At 45.0% G+C, this 21368-nt stretch overlaps 1 long non-coding RNA gene across 1 annotated transcript; it reads left to right on the forward strand.

Annotated features, from left to right (window-relative positions):
- Positions 1–24: 24 nt before the first annotated feature.
- LOC114219313 (uncharacterized) lies at positions 25–20957 on the forward strand. The gene is made up of 3 exons (XR_003611359.2): positions 25–135; positions 14215–14382; positions 20810–20957. It is a non-coding gene; the product is annotated as an uncharacterized LOC114219313 (long non-coding RNA).
- Positions 20958–21368: the final 411 nt, after the last annotated feature.

Below are 21368 nucleotides of genomic sequence, written 5' to 3' on the forward strand. Positions count from 1 at the left end.
CGGCGGCGGCGGCGGTGGCGGCGGCGGCGGCGTGGACTGTCCAGCAGAGGCAGGGAGGCCTAGGCACCGAGGCTGGGGTCTCCGCAGTTCCACCCGCAGGTTCGGGCTCCGCGGCTTCCCGCGACCGTTAATCACGTGAGTGCTCGACCCACCAATCCCCGCCCAGCCCCGGGTTTGAAAAAAAAGGAGGGCGCGACGTAGCCCGCGGGGGAGGGATCAACTACGCGATTTTGGCGCGAACCCGCTGGCTCCGCCCCCCTCCCCCCCTCCCGCCCTCCGCAGCCAGGCTTGGGCGGGCGCGGCGCCGCGGGCCTATGAGGGAGCCGGGCTTCTGGGAGCCGAGCTGGGCGCCGCCTGGTCGGGGCCGAGCGGGAGAGCCGAGGCGGCCTTCTGGGAGGGGCTAGGGGGGAGGGGCGAGGGGGGCCGGGTTCGAACGCCATCCTGGAGGTGACTTGCTCGCAGGCCCTCAGGCGCTCTGGGGTCTGAGGTGGGGACTGGGGAACATTTCTGGTCCCCTCCGGGTCGGAGCGAGCGGCTAACCACCGTGGCCCTCGGGCTCAGTCCCGGGAGTGCGACCTCCGGTCCCGCGTCCCTTTGGTGCGGGCCACTGGGGCGTTGTGGGTGTGGCTGTGGGCAGTCACGTTCTCCGGCAGAGGTTTGAGCCGGAAATGGTGACTCGGGCCTCAGGAGTTCTGCGATCTGAGCCGGTTGCTTAGGGTGGACGCCGAAATCAGCAAGAAGGCCAACACACGAGAGCTCGCGGCGGGGACACCGGCTGTGGGGAAGGCTTCCGGAGCCTCAGTTTCCCCCCAGGCTGTCTGTTAGGGTCGGGTTTGCCCCTTGCGAGGGGGCAAAGCTTTGCCTAGGCCGTGGCCCCCTTTGGAGTCCCTTCCCCCCGCCCCCCGACTTGTCCAGAGTAAACAGCAGCAGCACCACAATCGGCCCCAGCACGAAACCCAAGTGCCCACCACGCAGCCATGTGTTTATATTTCTTTGCCAGCACGTGGGCAAGCGTTGGCAACAGAGATTGGCATACCTCACTGCAAACTTAAACGCAAATTGAGAAAAAAACTCCAGTACTCCGTCAAATAGTGATTTTATCTGCCCCTTATCGTCGCACAGACAAGTTTCCTGTAATTTTTCAGTTGTAAATAACCCCGTGATGAATATTCTAACTTCTCGTGTTTTTTGAGGGTTTGGGTTTTTTTAAAGAGATTCCTAGAAATGAGAATTATTGGGTCAAAGAATATAAACTGCCAAACTGACGTCCAGAAAAAGAACAATTTACATTCTCATTAGCATTGGGTTAGAGTACACTGCTCATGAACTCTGGACGTAAGTGGATATTTAGTGTTTGTTAATGTAATTTTGTTGTTTTGATACATATCATGGGACAGTTTTCATGGGCTGTGGCCACTTATATTTTTCTGTTGTCTGTTTTTCTTATTGTAGCACTTTATGAATATTAACCCTTTGCCATATATGTTGTTCTAACACTTTTCAAAGGCTAAACTCAAGCTGGATTTTTAATAATGGAAACACATTTTAACACCACATGGGAAATTCCCTGAGATCACATCACTGAAGATGCAGTGAAGGGTAAACAGCTGTCTTCTCCAGACATTTGCTGATATATGTGTCTTTCCTGCATGTTAATCCAAATCCAATGTTAAGCTCTTGCAAGACAGGAACTCTATCTACCCTTTTGTATGTTTCAAGGAGAGGCATTCTCTGATCCCTGGTGGCCAAAGCCAGGGAATGGTTTTTAGCACTCTCCCTCCAACGCCACCTCTCTACTGCGGATGGCAAATATAATTCTTTGAAATGCATAGTTGGCCACATTGAGTTGATTTTCTCAATTTCATGTGAGTGTAAATAAAAATAACTTGAGAAAAGGCCTGATTATTGATCTTTAACATGAGTTGTATGTAAAAATAGTGTTTCCTAAGTAAACTTTAAAGCCCTGTAGATAACCTCTCCCCAACTAGAATGTTGTTCCTAAGCCCCTCCTATATAGGAATTCTGTATCCTCTGTTGCTATCCATGCAAGCTCACATCCTCTCCCCCTTCACTCTTTCACAATACCCTGCTTTATTCCCCTAACAGGCTTATGTCTATCTCAAAGTATGTTGATTGTTTGTTTACTACTATCCCCTTCTAGAAAATGAGTTCCCTGAGTGTAGGGACCTTTTCTATTTCATTTATTGCAGTGTTCTAATGTGGCTTAGGCCCTCACTATCTTCTGAATGATAGTAGAGCCCTTATTTAAATATTTGTTGGTTTATTTTTCTCTCTCAATATAAATTCAAATGGTACAGAAGCCTCCTAGCCAACCCTGTATAGTCTGTTCTTGGAGGTAAACAGTCTGTTAACATTTTTTTTTTCTTCAACCCTCAACTGTGCCACCTGTCTGCTTCCCTGAACTGGGAGGTCCTTGAAGTAGGCTAGGCTGGAGCAAAAGGGCCTGGCTTCTGAACGGGAAGGGAAGAGTTCTTGGTACACAGCCCCAAGTACTTTAAATTCTTGGCACCCAGGTCCACCCACAGAATGGGAGAGGTAAATTTCCACTGAATGTATAGAATGACTGGAGGAAAGAAGGAATTTCTTTAAAAGTTGGAAACGAGACTTAGTGGGAGAACCATTTCTTCTGTAAAGCCTTTCCTTAACTTTCTCCACTTCTAGGTAAAACAGACACTGCACCAGGTTTTCCACCACACCTGTAATGGACTATGTAAACACTCTTTGTTTACTTGTCTGGCTGCCTTTCCACCCATGGCTGAGATCAAGTTTTATTTGTCTTTAGAGCTCCACCAACCAGCAATGTGCCTTGGCCCCTGAGAAGGTACTTAAATAAATGTTTCTGGAATAAAAATCTCTGTGTTCTTTAAAACAAAAGTACCAAAATGAGTAAGAAACCCAGGCCCTACCTCCTCCAGCTGACAACATGGCACAGTGTTATGGTTTAACTGCAGCAGTATCCTAACTGAAATTCTAAATGATTGTTCTGATTTTTTAAATTTCATGCTCCTCCAAGTACAGGACTCACTGTACTGGAGGGATGGGGTTACGCCCGCCTGCCCCAGGGCATATCTAATTCAAATTTCCTGTTCTTTCTCCACCCAATGTTGTTCCAACTGTAATGTTGCTAGGCAACTTCTGCAGAATCCACAAGTTTGTGGTAATGTTGTAATAACTGAGTAAAAATCTTGCCTCTAGATGTTGGGAGAACAAACTTAACCAGTTTATCCCTTTAGACAGATGATTTAGCAAGTATAAGGCTTTAATACCACTACTGTTGGCTCATTCACCTTCCTTAGCAGCAAAATAAGATTCCTGCCCTGAAGACTTATAATTGAGATTCCTAAATCACCCTCTCAAATACTTTTAATACATACAAGCACATAAATACATATGCATATTCTTATTAACATAAGCCTGTACTTTTGAATGAAATCCTTCAGAACTAGTAACTAATTTTTCACAGTCTGGAGGAATGTTTCATAAGAATAGGTAGGCTTTACCCAAAGCTGAATCTTTTCTAGTTTATGCTTTTGATTCTGGAGAAATAATAACTCTCTCTAAACAAGAGCCTGCTCTGATAGATTTCTAATTTTTTAAGATTGTATTTATTTATTCTAGAGAGAAAGAGAGAGTATGTGGGAGCTGGGAGGAGGGGCACATGGGGGGAGAGAGAATCTCAAGTAGGCTCCGAGTCCTGAGCATGGATCCTGACCTGGGGCTCGATCTCACAACCCTGAGATTATGACCTGAGCCAAAACCAAGAATCAGACACTCAACTAACTGAGCCATCCAGGCCATCCCTAGGTTTCTAATTTAAAAAAAAAAAAAAGAAGAAGAAGAAGAAGCCAGGGGCTACCGGGTGGCTCAGTTGGTTAGGTGTCTGCCTTCCGCTCAGGTCATGATCTCAGGGTCCTGAGATGGAGCCCTGTGTCGGGCTCCCTGCTCAGCGGGGAGTCTGCTTCTCCCTCTCCCCCTGCCCCCAACTCGTGCTCTCTCTCTCTCACTCTCTCTGTCTGAAATAAATAAAAAATAAAATAAAATAAAATCTTAAATGTGAGACTAATGTTGTCCCTTACATATAGTGCTCAATAAATGTTATGTGTTGCTTTTAATTATAGCAATGTTGTTTTGAGAACAATCCATACTTGTCAAGGGCTTTATAGTCAGTAAATGCAACATGTAACTCCTGATGTCCCCCAAAAAGGTTTGCTTAATATGGATGGACAGTTGAGATTGTGTACAACTGGTGAGGATAATCAAATCAGGACAGAAATAGTACAGTTGACCCTTGAACAACATGGGGGTGAGAGGTGCTGACCCTCACAGTCAAGAATCAGGTAACTTTTGACTCCCCCAAAACTTAATACTAATAGCCTACTGTTGACTAGAAGCCTTACTGATAACATAAACAATTAACTCATATTTTGTATGCTATGTGTACTGTATATCATCTTCTTAGAATAAAGTAAGCTAGAGTAAAGAAAATGTTTTAAGAAAAGTGTAAGGGAGGGACGCCTGGATGGCTCACTTGGTTGAGCGTCAGACTCCTGATTTTGGGCTCAGGTCATAATCTCGTGGTAATCCAAGGGATCTAGCCCTGTGTTGGGCTCTACCCTGGGCTCTTTGCTAGGCACAGAGTCTACTTGTCCCTCTACATCTGCACCTCCCCCCCACTTGTGCTCTCTCTCTATCTCTAAAATAAATAAATCTTTTTTAAACAAAAGAAAATTGTAGGGGCGCCTGGGTGGCTTAGTCAGTGAAGTGTCTGCCTTCAGCTCAGGTCATGATCCCAGGGTCCTGGAATCGAGCACCGCATCCAGCTCCCTGCTCTGCAGGGAGCCTGCTTCTCCCTCTCCCTCTGCCTGCCACTCCCCCTGCTTGTGCTCCCTCTGTCAAATAAATAAATAAAACCTTTAAAAAAAAGAGAGAGTGGGCGCCTGGGTGGCTCAGTCGTTAAGCATCTGCCTTCGGCTCAGGTCATGATCCCAGGGTCCTGGGATCGAGTCCCACATCAGGCTCCCTGCTCAGCGGGAAGCCTGCTTCTCCCTCTCCTACTCCCCCTGCTTGTGTTTCTGCTCTTACTGTCTCTCTCTGTCAAATAAATAAAATTAAAAAATCTTAAAAAATAAAATAAATTAAAAAAGAGAGAGAAAAATTATAAGGGAAAATACATTTCCAGTAGTGTCCTGTATTAATAGAAAAAAATCCATGTATTAGTGGACCTGCCCAATTCAAACCCATGTGGTTCAAGGGTCAACTGTATTGATAGAGAAGTGTAGTTCAGGAAAAATGGCCAGTTGAAAGCTTGTATTTTAATTAAATAAACATTATTTCTTGTCATGCCTAATTAATCTTTAAAGACTACTAACATACTATTTCTATTTATCCTTTTAATGTTTATATCAGGTGGATCAAGGGCACATATCATTATATCCTTTAGTAATGGATTATATCAATTATATGGGCTGCATACAAAAAGTCTGAGGACCTAAGATTCTCATTCAGTTTTTCCTTAGGGTCTTCAACTACGAGAGACCATGCTGGGGTACTCAAAAGTTGTATCTGCACATACAAAAAATCTTGGCTGTAACCAGCCTTATTTGTGAAAGAAGCCTTCAGGCCTGCTCCCAGTTATCTTAGCCCTTACCCAGGCCTCAGAATCTTGAAAGACTTGATAGTCCACGGCAATCAGTCAGGCCTGTGGCAATGATACTAACTTCAAGACTTTTCTCAAGAGAAAATACTGACCACTGACCATATCATTCCTAGATGAGAAAGGAGTTCTCAGTTAACATATTTAAAACTATAGCTCTGTAAAGCAGTTAGCCAAAACATCACACTTCCTCTTTGATATTTTAAAAATCCTTTCTCCTGGGGTGGAACCAAGTAGTCCCATTTTCTCCAATAATAGTTTTTTTTCCCTTTACAGAAGCACAAAGGGCTGTTTTTCCCTACATTCTCAGTGAGTTCCAATAACTGAAAAGGTCACTTCACAGAAATTTTATAAACAGGAGGAATCATGAGTGCACAACAGAATGCTTGTGCTCAATACACATTTGAGTAATTGATTAATTGCCTGTCCTCTTGGGTTAGTGACATACTCAGGAAATGACCTGGATGACCACAAGGACTGCTGTTGTTTGCTGACCACACTGTGATTATTTAAGCCAGCTTTGTTCTTATTACCGCAGCACAAAAGATGTGAGGACTCTTCTTCAGTGAGTCAAGGGGTTCAGTCCCCTTAGGAGAGGGAAAGGAGATAAGGCAGACATCCCATGCTGCTCTTTTGTGTAAGCAACAGGAGTGTGTTTGGGTATTGCTGTTTTGATGACTCAGTAGTGAGTCAGTTTTAAAGTTCTGTAAAAGACCTTGTTCAGCTCAGACAGGATTAAGATGAGCTCATTTGGTAGCTCCTTGGGTGAGGACTGGGTGGTGTGTGATCCAATCAGCTGATGGGTGGTATAAATATGTACGTGGAAAAAACATATTGGCAAGGATGAAACTAGTTCCTGAATGCAGAAATCAACTGTCCTTGGCATCTATTGAGTGCCTACTGTGTTCAAGCACCATCCATGCCCTACCCATTCCCCATTACCTTTATAAAGGTTAGAATATGAGAAATGTGTTAAGTGCTACAAAGATCTGGGGTGCCTGAAGGAGCTGGGAAAGGTAGGTATGTTGCCAGCTACGTGGTAGGCACTGAGCCAGATGCTTTACATGTTTATCTTATTTAATCTTTAAAGGAAACCTCTGAAAGAGGTATTTTATTCACATTTTACAGAAGAAAATGAAAGCCAGATAGGTTCAATGCCTACATATACAGCCATAGGGCTAGGACTACTGAGACTATATTTCTGAGACTGTATTACTACTGGCTTAAGGACTAGCTCTTTCTACCCCAGCAAGTGTGGGGTAAGGTGAGGGTGAGAACTAATTGGAAGACTTGATGAAGGCAAGGTCGCTGGACCCAGCTGGTGCGCCAGACAGTTATGCAGTGTGATGCTAGAATCTAGACAGCAGGGCGTGCACCTCGTCTGGTGTGAATGAGGGAAGTGGGATCCGGAGAGAGTTAGACTTGCACCTTTTACTTTTTTGTTTTACCGTAAAACCCACATGTGTTTTAAATTCTAAAATCAAGAGGAAACATTACAAAGATTAATATTATCTTACATTGTGGAGGGTGTAGGGAAATGCATTCTTGTCTACTATGGAGGGTGGGTGTAAATTGGCACCATTTTTATTTACTTTTTAAGATTTTATTTATTCATTTGACAGAGAGAGATAGAGCAGGAACACAAGCAGGGGGAGTGGGAGAGGGAGAAGCAGGCTTCCCGCTGAGCAGGGAGCCCAACGTGGGGCTCTCGGACCCAGGACCCCGGGATCATGACCTGAGCCGAAGGTAGATACTTAACGACTGAGCCAGCCACCCAGATGCCCCAAATTGGCACCATTTTTATTTTTTTTATTTTTATTTTTTTAAAGATTTTATTTATTTGAGAGAGAGAGAATGAGAGATAGAGAGCACGAGAGGGAAGAGGGTCAGAGGGAGAAGCAGGCTCCCTGCTGAGCAGGGAGCCCGATGCGGGACTCGATCCCGGGACTCCAGGATCATGACCTGAGCCGAAGGCAGTCGCTTAACCAACTGAGCCACCCAGGCGCCCTGGCACCATTTTTAGAAGATTGCTTTGGCGGTGGCTGGGTGGCTCAGTTAAGCATCCAACTCCTTTTTTTTTTTTTTTTTTTTTTAGATTTTATTTATGAGAGAGAGAGCACACACATGAGCAAGGTGAGGGGGACAGAGGAGGGGACGGGGAGGGGGACAGGAAGGGGGTGAGCAAGGGGAGAGGGGCGGGGAGGGGATGAACAAGGGAGGAAGGATGGAGAGGGGGATGGGGAGGGGGAAGCAGGCTCTCTGCTGAACAGGAAGCCCCATGTGGGGCTCCATCCCAGGACCCTGGGATCATGACCTGAGCCAAAGGCAGATGCTTAACGACTGAACCACCCAGCTGCCCCTAAGCATTCAACTCTTGATTTCTGCTCAGGGTCGTGAGATGGAGCCCCGCGTCGGGCTCCACACTCAGTGGAGAGTCTGTTTGAGGTTTTCTCTCTCTCTTTCTCTCCCTCTGCCCCTCCCCACCCTCTCTCTCAAATAATCAATCAATCAGTCTTTTTTTTTTAAGATTTTATTTATTTATTTGACAGAGAGAGAGAGACACAGCGAGAGAGGGAACACAAGCAGGGGGAGTGGGAGAGGGAGAAGCAGGCTTCCCACTGAGCAGGGAGCCGGATGCCCTGGGATCATGACCCGAGCCGAAGGCAGATGCTGAACGACTGAGCCACCCAGGCACCCCATCAATCAATCAATCTTTAAAAAAAGATTGTTTGGATGATTTCTGTTATAATTTAAGTATTTATACTCTTTGACCTAGCAATTCTACTGAAATGTTTACCTAGATTTGCAAAAAATATGTAAAAGAATGTTTATCGCTGTATTAGTTCATTCATTGAATACTTAGGGAGATTCTCCTGTGAGCTTGGCACATCTCTGGGCACACAGCAGTGAAACAAAACAAAGTCTTTACTTTCATGAAACTTTTGAGGCCTCTGGTGGAGATATGCATAAGTAAACAAACATACAAAATATCATACAAAAACATACAAAACATACAAAAATATCATACAAAACATACAAAACATACAAAAATATCATAAACAAAAAAACATACAAAAATATCAGGTAGTGATAAGTGCTATCAAAAAGGGGAGTAAGGGATTAAGAAGTGGTAGAGGGTTGGAGGGAAATGCTATTTTATATCGTGTGATCTAGGAAGGCCTTTCTGAGGAGGCAGCATTTGAGCAGGAACCTGCATGAAGTGAGGGAATCAGCCAAATGACATCTGGAGGACGTATATTCTAGGCATTGTTTATAATATCACAGATTGGAGGCCACCCAAATGTCTGTCAAATACTAAGTAACCACAGTCTGCAAAATAATGAGAGAGCTATATGTACAGAATGAAAAGATAAGAAAAAATGAAAAAAAATGTTACAAACACTGTATAATGATTCCATTTTTAAAAAAGTATCCTGAGCAAATATATTTATCACAGGGAAGACATCTAGGGAAATACACAAAAGTGTCAAAAAAAAAAAAAAAAAAACCCAAAACCTGTTAAGAGTTGTTGTATGGATTGAATGAGAGAACAGGTCGAAGTGCTTAGGTGCCAACTAAAGAGAGAGCCTAACCAAAGACTAAGGAAGCCTTTACTACTATCTCTAAAACAGGATGGGGCACACAAGTCAGGTGAGTAGCCTTGTCTTGCTCCTGACTTTAATGGGAATATTAAGAGTAATACTGCTGGAGGCGGCTGGCTGTCTTAGTCAGCAGAGCAGACAACCCTTGGTCACAGGTCTGTGAGTTCAAGTGCCGTGCTGGATGTAGAGCTTACCTTAAATAAATAAATACATACATACATATCAAAAAAAGTAATACTGGTTGATTAATGTGTACATGTGGGTGAGTACACATGCACTGGATTTCTACCTGTGTTATGTTAAAGAAGTATACTTTTCCTTTTATCAGAATATTTGTGAGGAATGAATATTAAATGATATCAAATTTTTAGCATTTCTCTTAATTATTCTGCTTTTTCCACTTTTGATTTATCTATATTGTGAATTGGATTAATGGATTTCCTTATACCACTCTATCCTTCCTGAAATAAATAAATGTGTTTAGTCATTTTCAAAATATCCTGCAAAGTTATGTTCATATATTTCTTTAGGCATTTTGCATCTGTATTTATAAATAGGACTGGTCCCTAGTTTTTCTATTGTACAATCTTTATAAGATTTTGGCGTCATGAAACACTGGGCAGTTTATTTCTTTCTCTATGTTTTGGAATAGCTTTAATAGTAAGAGTGATTGATTTCCTGAAAGTTTGAAAGAAGTTGCTAATGAACGTATCTAGGTTCTGCTTTTTTTTTCCTTCTTTTTTTTTTGGAGGTGTATAGCTTTTGACAGCTTTTGCCCGTGATTATTTATGTTTAGATTTTCTCCTTTCTTTTTTTTTTTTTTAAGATTTTATTTATTTATTTGACAGAGAGACACAGTGAGAGAGGGAACACAAGCAGGGGGAGTGGGAGAGGGAGAAGCAGGCTTCCCGCTGAGCAGGGAGCCCGATGTGGGACTCGATTCCAGGACCCTGGGATCATGACCTGAGCCGAAGGCAGCCACTTAACCGACTGAGCCACCCAGGCGCCCTAGATTTTCTCCTTTCTTTGAGTCCCTATTGGTAATTTATATTTCCTGACTATTACCCATTTCATTCAGATTTTATATTTTATTTTTTATTTTTATTCTTTAAAGATTTTATTCATTTGAGACAGAGAGATACAAAGAGAGAGAGCGCATATGAGCAGGGGGAGAAGGAGAGGGAGAAGCAGACTCCGCACTGAGCTGGGAGCCCAACTCGGGGCTTCATCCCAGGACTGGAGATCATGACGTGAGCCATAGGCAGACGCTCAACCATCTGAGCCACCCAGGCGCCCCTCACTCAGATTTTAAATTACATTAGCATAGGATCGGACAAATGCTGACTGAATCCTCCTCTCCCTTTATTTCTCATCATTTCTTCTGTACCCATCTGTAAACCCTTTCTCATTCCTAATTTGTGCATTTCTGTTTTGTCTGTCTTTTTTATTACATTAGCCGGTGGCTTATCAGTTTTGTTGTTTGCTTCCTCCCAACCCAAAGAACTCTAGATCTTAGATTTATTCATCAGTTATGTCATTTTTCTGATTTTGAAATCGTTCACTCTGCTTGTGTCTTTGTTTAACTCCTTTCACTTTCTTTGCATTTTGCTTTGTGCTGTGGCTTTTTTTTCCCCCTTCTAATTTCCTGTGTTGTCTGCTTTCTTAATGAACTTTTCTTTTGTCTTATTTAGTAACAGAAATGTTTAAGGCCATCCATTTTCTTGTGAATACAACTCTGGCGGCATTCCGTAAATAGTTTCACTGAGTTATTTTTAAAATAGTCTATAATTCAGTTTTTAAAATTTTGTGTTGAAGTATCATATACATACAGAAAGGCAAACATACCGACATATGTAAAGTTTAGTGAATATTCACAAATTCAACACCAGATTAAGAAACAGAATATTACCAGTACCCAGGACCACTACATAATTTACAGGGCCCGGTGAGAAATGGAAATGTAATGTTCACATTTATTAAGAACTGTAAGATGTGTGACAGCAGAACATTAAAGCCACTGTGGGATCTTTCTTTTTTTTTCTTTAAAGATTTTATTTATTCGTCAGAGAGAGAGAGAGCGAGCATGAGCAGGGGGAGTGGGAGAGGGAGAAGCAGGCTTCCCGCTGAGCAGGGACCCCGATGCGGGACTAGATCCCAGGACCCTGTGATCATTACCCGAGCCAAAGGCAGCACCTTAACTGACTGAGCCACCCAGGCGCCCCTCACTGTGGGATCTTTCTAAATGCAGGGTCCTATGCACACACTCACAAAGCTGGCCCTGCCGGCATGTGTCTGGGCTCTCCACCCATCCCTGACCCACCTCCCTGCCAAGGGTGTCCACTCTCCTGACTTCAGCAGCAAGAATAGCTTGACCTGTACTCCTCTGTGTCCAGCTCCTACTGCTCAGCATTATCTTTGTGAGGATCATCCATATTTTCACATGTAGTTGAAGTCCATACATTTTCACTGCTGTATGGTTAAAACGAGTCTGTAATTCAGTTTTGATCTATCACTGATTGAAGAATTGTTTAGGAGAACTTGAAAACTTTTCCTAGTTTGAGTGCATCAGGCTGACTAAGGACCAACCGCCTAGTTTCAGGCTCCTTTTCCTCTGAATGAGTGGGCCCTTACGCATAGAACATACTGTATGAGTAAGGGGGGCGTCTGGGTGGCTCAGTCAGTTAAACATCCGACTCTTGATTTCGGCTCAGGTCATGATCTCAGGGTCCTGGGATCGAGCCCCTCATCAGACTTCACACTCAGTCTGCTTGAGATTCTCTTCCTCTCCCTATGTTCCTCTCCCTGCTCGTACTCTTGCTCTCTCAAAATAAATAAATAAATTAATTAATTAATTAAAAAAACATACAGTATGAGTAAGAAACAGTGAGCTTTATTCCTTCCTCATGTTCTTCTGATACACAATGAAGAAGAAAGAAGAAGTTAGGGTGCCTGGGTGGCTCAGTTGGTTAAGCGACTGCCTTCGGCTCAGGTCATGATCCCGGGAGTCCTGGGATCGAGTCCCACATCAGGCTCCCGGCTCAGCGGGGAGCCTGCTTCTCCCTCTGACCTTCTCCCCTCTCATGCTGTTTTTCTCTCTCTCTCTCTCTCTCAAATAGATAAATAAAATCTTTAAAAAAAAATAAAGATAAAATACTTTAAAAAAAAAAAGAAAGAAGAAGTTAACCAAAGTTCAAGGCAGCAGCTTTTTTAACCTCTCCAGGCAGAGGTTTTTTGTTTTTTGTTTTTAATTTCCCCAGAGTAGTACCACACACGGATTGTAGACAAAGGGACTGAGGTCGTGTTGTCAGCCTGTGAGTTGCCAAGGAAACTGGAAAGAAATTTGGTCCTTCTTTGTCAGGTCAGGGAAAGCACCGTGCTTCTCTCACGGATCCAAACAGTAAGGCCCTGTGCATGGCCATTACCTCAGGCTGTCCTGGAGCAGTGACCAGTGGGCCCTTTCTGTATATGGGGGCAACTGGCTACAGTTCTGACATTGAGAATGGCTGGATATTCAGGGATGAGACCAGATAAGTAGTCCACTGGTCCTTAAAAGATGTATCGCTAGGGGCACCTGGGTGGCACAGGCAGCTAAACATCCAGCTCTTGGTTTCAGCTCAGGTTGTGATCTCAAGGTCGTAAAGTGGAGCCCTGAGTCAGGCTCTGCACTGAGCAGGGAGTCGGCTTAAGACTCTGTCTCATTCCTCCTCTGCCTCTCCCCCTTCCCACTCTCTCTCTCTCTCTCTCAAATAAATAAATAAATAAATAAATAAATAAATAAATAAATAAATAAATATGTATTGCTAAAAGCCAGTCACACTTTTACATTTCAAACCTAATGTTGAAGGCTAAATTCAAACTATCTTACTATAATCAACTTGCACCAGCCGACCTTATATTTAACGAAGGTCTACAGCTCAAATTTGGTGACCATAGACCAGAAGTGCTATAGGTAGAGGTGGAAGGCCTATCATTGAGATTCTTTCTTGAAAGTGAACAATTTTATTTATTTTTTGATAATAAAAAGCTCATAATACAAAATTCAAAAGGCACAAAAATGTATATGGTCAAGGGTGAGCCTCCCTTTCACCCCCAGCTTCTAGCCTGTTCCTCAGAGGCAGCCAACATTACTGTTTTCTTGTGTACCCTTTCAGAAATGGTCTATGCAAATATACGTAATCTCTTAAATACTTGTATGAGAACTTGTAGTATATTATGCATACTGTTCTGCACCTTGCTTTTTCACTTACTGTTTCTTGGATGTTGTTTCCTGTTAATACACATAGGACTAGTCCGCTCATTCTTTTTTTTTTAAGTTTATTATTTTTTTTTAGTAATCTTTATACCCACATGGGGCTCGAACTCATGACACCAAGATCAAGAGTCACACGTTCCACTGAGCTAGTGAGGTGCCCCCCCATTCTTTTTAAAGCCTGCATAGTATTCCATTGTGTAGATGAAGCATAATTTTTTTAAAAAAGTTTCTTTTAACAACTTTATTGAAGTAAATTTGCATACCATAACATTCATCTATTGGAAGTATACAATTCAGTGATTTTTAGTACATTTATAGTTAGGTGACCCTCATCACAATCCAGTTTTAGAACATTTCTATCACCCCAAAGTTTCCTTATGCCTCTAATTTATCTTTTAATCACTTAATTAAACTTTGTTTTTCCTTCTCAGTAATTCATTTTAACATTTACTGGGGTCATGATCTTTTGTTTTACAACACTGGAGAGGATTTGGAATGGTGACGATGTGTTAGAGCGTTTCAAACCTTATATAGTATTGCTCCTCTTTTATCTTTTTTAAATTTTTTATTTGTTTAGATTTTATGTATTTGACAGAGAGAGACACAGTGAGAGAGGGAACACAAGCAGGGGGAGTGGAAGAGGGCACCCCAGGAAATAGAAGTTTTGTTTGCACTGTATATTCTAGTGTGCTATTTCCCATTCTGGGGCATGAGCTACGGACGGCCTTACATCTGAAGCAACAGAGTACCGAGCAGAACTGAGGAAAGATGCAGAACCACAGCCACGGACCATCTGATGATATTTTCACACTCTGGACCACATGATGACAGTGCTACGGCCTGTTCTCCTGCAGGTAAGTATCCTCCTGCCGCCATCGTCCATTGCACGTATGTATGCTGACCGTGGGCTATGAGTGGAACAAGACACACACACGCTCTGGTCTGCCCTGGTGACAATCAACTAAATGCAGGGGACCCGCCCAAGACAGTGTGTTAGTAAATACGGGGAGGCCACCTGACCTCTGTGCACTTCTCTCAGGGTGGTCTGTAGCCACTATAACTTAGCTACTGGTTATCATGACCGGCCACCTTCTGGAGGGAGTGATGCTTGCCCATTGTCTCCAACCCATCTATTGTTCTTTTTTTTTAAGATTTTATTTATTTATTTTATCAGAGAGAGAGAGAGAGCACGAGGAGGGGGAGGAGGGGCAGAGGGAGAAGCAGGCTTCCCGCTGAGCAGGGAGCCCGACGTGGGGCTCAATCCCAGGACCATGGGATCACGACCCGAGCCGAAGGCAGACACTTCACCGACTGAGCCACCCAGGCGTCCCGCCAACCCATCTATTGTTCTTGAGACTACTCATTTTGGGTGCACCTGGCTGGCTCAGTTGGAAGAGCTTACGACTCTTGATCTCACAGTTGTGAGTTCGAGGCCCGTGTTGGGTGTAGAGATTACTTAAAAACAAATACACTTATAAAAAAAGATTACTCGGGGCGCCTGGGTGGCTCAGTTGATTAAGCGACTGCCTTCGGCTCGGGTCATGATCCTGGAGTCCCGGGATCAAGTCCCACATCGGGCTCCCTGCTCGGCGGGGAGTCTGCTTCTCCCTCTGACCCTCTTCCCTCTCGTGCTCTCTATCTCTCATTCTCTCTCTCTCAAATAAATAAATAAAATCTTTAAAAAAAAAAAAAGATTACTCATTTTTGGTGAAGAAAGAGTGAAAGCAAGCAGCTCACTGGCAAAGTGTTCAGGATCTCCTACATCTCACTCTCCAAATTCACAGCGGCCTTGAATGAAAAGGAGAATTGCTACTCTTTAAAAGAGAGGAGCATGGGGCACCTGGGTGGCTCAGTCGTTAAGTGTCTGCCTTCGGCTCGGGTCAGGATCCCAGGGTCCTGGGATCAGCTTCCCTGCTCTGTGGGAAGCCTGCTTCTCCCTCTCCCACTCCCCCTGCTTGTGTTCCCTCTCTCACTGTGTCTCTCTCTGTCAAATAAATAAATAAAATCTTTAAAAAAAAAGATCCTTAATTTAATCACATCTGCAAAATCCCTTTCACCATAAAAAAATAACACAGATTCTGAGGATTAAGGCATGGATATATTTGGGGGCCATTAGTTAGCCTACCAATACTGTGACCAGTCCACCCCAGGACCTCCTGCTCAGAAGCATCCCACTCAATGCTGAGGCTCGGAGGAGCCTAATAGAGCAAGACTATCCCATAATTTATCTAAGTAGCTCTCCATTAAGCTGTTTTCAAACTTTTCCTATTATGAGCAATGTTGCTTTGAGTATTCTTGACATCATTTCTCCATATGTGAGTATATCCTTAGGATACATTATTAGGAGTAGAATTGCTGGGTCAAAGAATATGGGCACTTTAACCTATTTCCCTATATTCTTGCTGACAACAGATCAACTTTTTAATATATATATTTACCAACTTGATAGGTGAAAAATGGGGTCTCAGTATAGCTTTTTCTTTATTTTAAAATAAATTATTCCTTTTTAAAGATTTTATTTATTTGACAGAGAGAGACACAGCAAGAGCAGGGACACAAGCAGGGGGAGTGGGAGAGGGAGAAGCAGGCTTCCTGCGGAGCAGGGAGCCCAATGCGGGGCTTGATACCAGGACACTGGGATCATGACCTGATCCGAAGGCAGACGCTTAACAACTGAGCCCCTAGGTGCCCCTGAAGTAATTTAGGCGTATTTTTAACACTAGGTTTCCTTCAATAGCAAGAGGGTCCCTTTGCAGTTCTGCTGGGATAACCATAGTCACAGTTTAGCAAGTCTGGGGACCAGGAGAGGTGATCAAGACAGAGTTAATCCTCAGGAACAAGGTCAGAGCCCACTTACTAGACTTGGGTCCAAGCTCAGGGCAGCAAAGGGCATTTATCTCAATAGTTGCTGTCCAAGAACATGTAATAGGAACTGTTGGCATCCTGTTGCCTCCAGTCATGGTAGACACTGGGGCCCTGGGCTGAGCTCTGTCTTTGGGTGAGCAAGTGACTCTGGAGATGGAGGACAGCAGCCCTACAGACCTTCCCCTGAGACTGTAAGGTGATACGGAATGCCAAATACTGCCAGCAACCTGCCCATCCATTAGGACTGGCCTTAGCAGTGTTGAAGGTTGCTAGGAAGAAGTGAATGGGGTTGAGACTCCTCAGCTCTGGCAGAGATTTGCCCTGTCAGTGAGCGTGTGAGAGTGATATTCAGTCCCCAGCACGTCCGAGTCACAAAGATCACCACTGGCATCTCAGGACTGAATCTGAGATGCCCTCAGAAATATTTCTTTAGTCAATATGATTATAAAGCCAAAAGTGGCTGTCAGATTGGGCAAGGAGACAAAGCTAGTCTCCCAGGTCTGATGTGGGCATGTCCTCCTTAGTATCACCCCAGCAACCTGAGGAGGCGTTCAGGGTCCTTCTCCTCCCATCACTCAACCTGTTTTCTACCAGCATGAAATAACTTCCTTCCTGGTAGAGAAAAGACCACCTCCCCCCACCCCACTCTGGCCCAGGCACAGCTGGTTGATTTGTTCCAGAAGGAGGTGGTGAAGCAAGCAGCGTATGGTTGGGGATTGCTCCCTGATCCCACATAGCGCCTCCTGCTGGTGACTGACCCCAAGACTTACTGTGGAGCCTTTCATTCATTAATTAGTTCCTTTCTTTTTGGCTTTGAAGTTTCAGGAGCTTTGCTATAGGTAAGATCACTTTTGCAGAAAAAGAAAAATGGTCCAGTTGTCTACTTTTCCTGATTTTCTTTTGAAAGGAACATTAAGCAATTTCAGGATGTTAGAAAAGCCCTAAGATCGTGGAGAGGCGGCTTGCCTGATCAACTTTATCTGGGTAGGGGCACCTGGGTGGCTCAGTCGTTAAGCATCTGCCTTTGGCTCAGGTCATGATCCCAGGGTCCTGGAATCGAGCCCCACATCGGGCTCCCTGCTCTGCGGGAAGCCTGCTTCTCCCTCTCCCACTCCCCCTGCTTGTGTTCCCTCTCTCGCTGTGTCTCTGTCAAAATAAATAAATAAAAATCTTTTTTTAAAGATTTTTATTTATTTATTGAGAGAGAGAGAGAGAGAATGGTAGAGAGCATGAGAGGGAAGAAGGTCAGAGAGAGAAGCAGACCCCCTGCCGAGCAGGGAGCCCGATGCGGGACTCGATCCTGGGACTCCAGGATCATGACCTGAGCCGAAGGCAGTCGCTCAACCAGCTGAGCCACCCAGGCACCCTAAATAAATAAAATCTTTTAAAAAAATGACAACTTTATCTGGGTAAAAGATCTGGTGAGTGTTAAGAGTTGCTCCCAGGGCCCTCATCACCCACCTCAAAAGCCCGCCACTGGCTTGGAGAAAAAGTTTCCCACTGAAAAAGATAAGACAACCCCCTCACGGCAGCAGAGATTTTACCCCTTTGCTTTTTCCATAGAAATTGCAGAATTTGTCTGGAGGCCACTGGGACTGAGTCTGTAACTGAGATTAGAGCTGTTTTCCACAACCCTTTCCTAGGCAGGTGGGGCTTTGGGACAGATTAGTGAAGGTGTTGTCTTGTGGAGAGCTTGTGGATGCCTCCAGTGGGCCCACGGGAACCCTGTGGAGGTGAGGCAAACCAGGGAGACATTTGCGATTGACATTAGAGCAGGAATCGCACCGTCCTCCACTTCAATGCAGAAAAGTAACAAGAAAAAGCTTTTGCTGGATAATTTTCATTTTAACTATTCACGCAATTTTCCCAGATCTTGAGCATTCTTTGCTCTCAGTGTGACCTTCTGCCCTTCAATTTTAGACGTGCTTGGGAAGCAAAATGAAACCCCTGCATGGGGGCGGGAGGATTCTCTGTACCTCTGGAGCCAGGAGAGTTTAGAGCTGGAGGCGGCAGCTAGAGGTGACCCTCGGAAGCAGAAGTTCCCAGTTATGCTAAGGGAGCCCATGCTCTAAAAGGAGAAGCAGATAATGTATTTCCAAAACACAAGTCATACCTCTGTGTGACAGTGAAAAGAGAGGGGCTGAGAGAAGAGCTTCCCTCAGCCGGACAGGCTACAGAATCTGTGGGACTCAGTGCAAAAAGAAAATTCAAGCCCCTTGGTCAAAAAACAGGAAAAGAATTCTGTTAAAGGTTGAGCGTCTACCTTCAGCTCAGATCATGATCTCCGGGTCCTGGGATCGAGTCCCGCATTGGGCTCACGCGCTCTCTCTCGCTCGCTCGCAAAAATAAATAAAATCTTAAAAAAAGAAAAGGACAAACAGTGATTCCACTTATATGAGGTCCTGAAAATAGTCAAACTCATAGAAAGCAAAAGTAGAAGGGTGGTTGCCAGGGGCTGGGAGGTTGGGGGATGGGAAGTATCATTTAATGGGTAGAATTTCAGTTTGGGAAGATGAAAAAATTCTGGAGATGGATGGTGGGAATGTTTGCACAACGATTTGAAGGTGCTTAATGACACTGAACTTTACACTCAAAAATGGTTAAAATGGTAAATTTTATGTTATATATATTTTACAACCCCCCCCCGCCCACATACACAGGAATACATGAGTTTTTTCCTTCTTTCGAGGTCTCTCTCTTGACTTGTCTTGGTATTATTTTATTTGCTAATATTGTTCTAAGTAAAGAAAAATTAATCTCAAATTTTTAGCATGAATTTTGCCCTTTATATTGTGCAATGCTAGTTTTTTTTTCAAAGATTTTATTTATGTATTTGACAGAGAGAGCGAGGGGCTGGAGGGAGAGAGCACAAGCAGTGGGGAGCGGCAGGCAGAGGAAGAGGGAGAAGCAGGCTCCCCGCAGAGCAGGGAGCCTGATGTGGGACTCGATCCCAGTTCCCTGGGATCATGACCTGAGCTGAAGGCAAACGCTCAACCGACTGAGCCACTGAGGTGCCCCAAGTGCAATGCTAGTTTTAAATTAAAATATCATAGTATTTAACTTGTATTTGAAATCACTGAAATTACACAATTCGAATTTTGTGGCTCCCAGAATGTACCTTGCGCTGGTTAGAAGAGACAAATACAAGCCAGGCTTAGGAAAGTTGGAAGGAGGAAGCAAGGATGGCCCAGGCACAGAGCCTGTAGAAAGCGTCCGCCAGGGCCTGGGACTTCACAGGTGCCTGAGGAGGGTACATCTTGGGCCTGACAGCTGCCAGGTCCCACTTCCCACAGGCCTACCCCTCCAGCCCACAACAAACAGGCTGCTCCCAGGTATTGTCAAAATTCAGAACTGGGAAGCACTCAGTACAGAGGTGAGCTTCTTGGCTGCGGTCAGCAGCCCACCTCAAGCACTGTGGTGCTGCCAGCCGGGGGTGGGCATGGCCACCGCCTCGCCGGACTCCACAGGGGGCATATGCCCGACACCGACCTGCCGAAAGCAGAGGGCATGGTGGCAGGGGCAGGGTTGGGGAGAGAACGGGAGATCAGGTAGGGGAGTGACAGAGAACCCATCCAGGGAGCTGCAGTGGCTGGCATTGTGTCCCATTGCTCTGAGACCTCACAGAACACAAACTCAAAGGTAAAACTATTAAGAATTCCAAGACTTGTAACCACAGTGCATTAAATCCCAAGTGCAGGGTCTTGTTCAACTGCACAGGTCACATGTCCATGAGCCAGCCATGTTCCTCAGGCAAAAGAGAAGAGGGGATTTGGCTGGAGTCTTCTTTGTAAGATCTCCTCATGCTTAAGGAAGCCTAAATCTAGAGAGTGCTACGGCAGAGGGGGCTGAGGCAGCCTTTCTCCACTTGCCTGGGCAACCTTTCCTCGCCAACAGACTTCAGCTGTGCCCTGTCCTTTCCGCCCTCTCCCTCCCTGCTCACTGTTGGGATCTGCCAACTGTTGACTGGTTTACAGTCTTCCCCGAGCTAGGAAATACTGGACCAAAGTTCCTAGAATCCATCCATTTCAGTGCTGAGTGCGTGGTTTCCCAAGTTACTTCCGTAGGCCCAGGGCTGCCATGCAGGACGGGCAGCATGGGAGACCCTCCAAAGCCAGTTGGCCCCTGCTGGCCTGGGGCCGTGGGGGGGGGGGCGGTGGGGGCACAGGCCGCTGTCTGGCCCTCTGGGCAACTGCCACCTTGGAGGGTTGAGGAAGCCAAGCCCTTCTCTTACTCTATTCCCTAAATTCTTATGACTGCGGACTGTGGGCAATATCCTTCCTCTTTGTAGTGGCCTCAAGTTGTGTCTGGGAGAGTGGGAGTTTTTCTTGGACTGAGTGTTGCCTTGAGCCTTGTCTGGATCATGTTGCAGAGTTATGCTCCATCCGGCTCCATTTGTAAAGCGTACTCTTGTTTCAGGCGCGTGGGTGGCTGGCTCAGTTGGTTAAGCGACTGCCTTCGGCTCAGGTCATGATCCTGGAGTCCCGCGATCGAGTCCCGCATCGGGCTCCCTGCTGAGCGGGGAGTCTGCTTCTCCCTCTGACCCTCTTCCCTCTCGTGCTCTCATTCTCTCGTTCTCAAATAAATAAATAAAATCTTAAAAAAAAAAAAGCGTACTCTTGTTTCATCAAGTGTCTTTGGGGAATTTTCAACTTTGGAGGGCCCCTCTCTGCATCCCACACTGGGAAAAAACCGCGCACCAGCTTTACTAGCAACTCTCTGCCCATCAGCTGGTCTTCCCTTGGGCACCGGAGGTCCCGTTCCTAGGAAGGCAGGCAGGCAGGGGACACACCAGCAGCATCCCTCTAACCTCTTCTCTGGTGCCGGTAGGAAGGCATTTTCCTTTGAGCTGAGGGATAATCGGGCCGGCCTCCGAGCGGAGTCCAGCTCAGCCTGTCCAGTCTAGCTGGCAAAGGGGCTGGGGTGAGGGAGAAAGCCTGTGATCTGAGCAAAGGCAGCTGTCAGGGGAGCAGGGAGG

This window comes from Eumetopias jubatus, unplaced genomic scaffold (assembly GCF_037043125.1).
Source record: "Eumetopias jubatus isolate StellerSeaLion01/CBP00866 unplaced genomic scaffold, mEumJub1_p1.0 scaffold_13, whole genome shotgun sequence".
Lineage (NCBI taxonomy): Eukaryota > Metazoa > Chordata > Mammalia > Carnivora > Otariidae > Eumetopias > Eumetopias jubatus.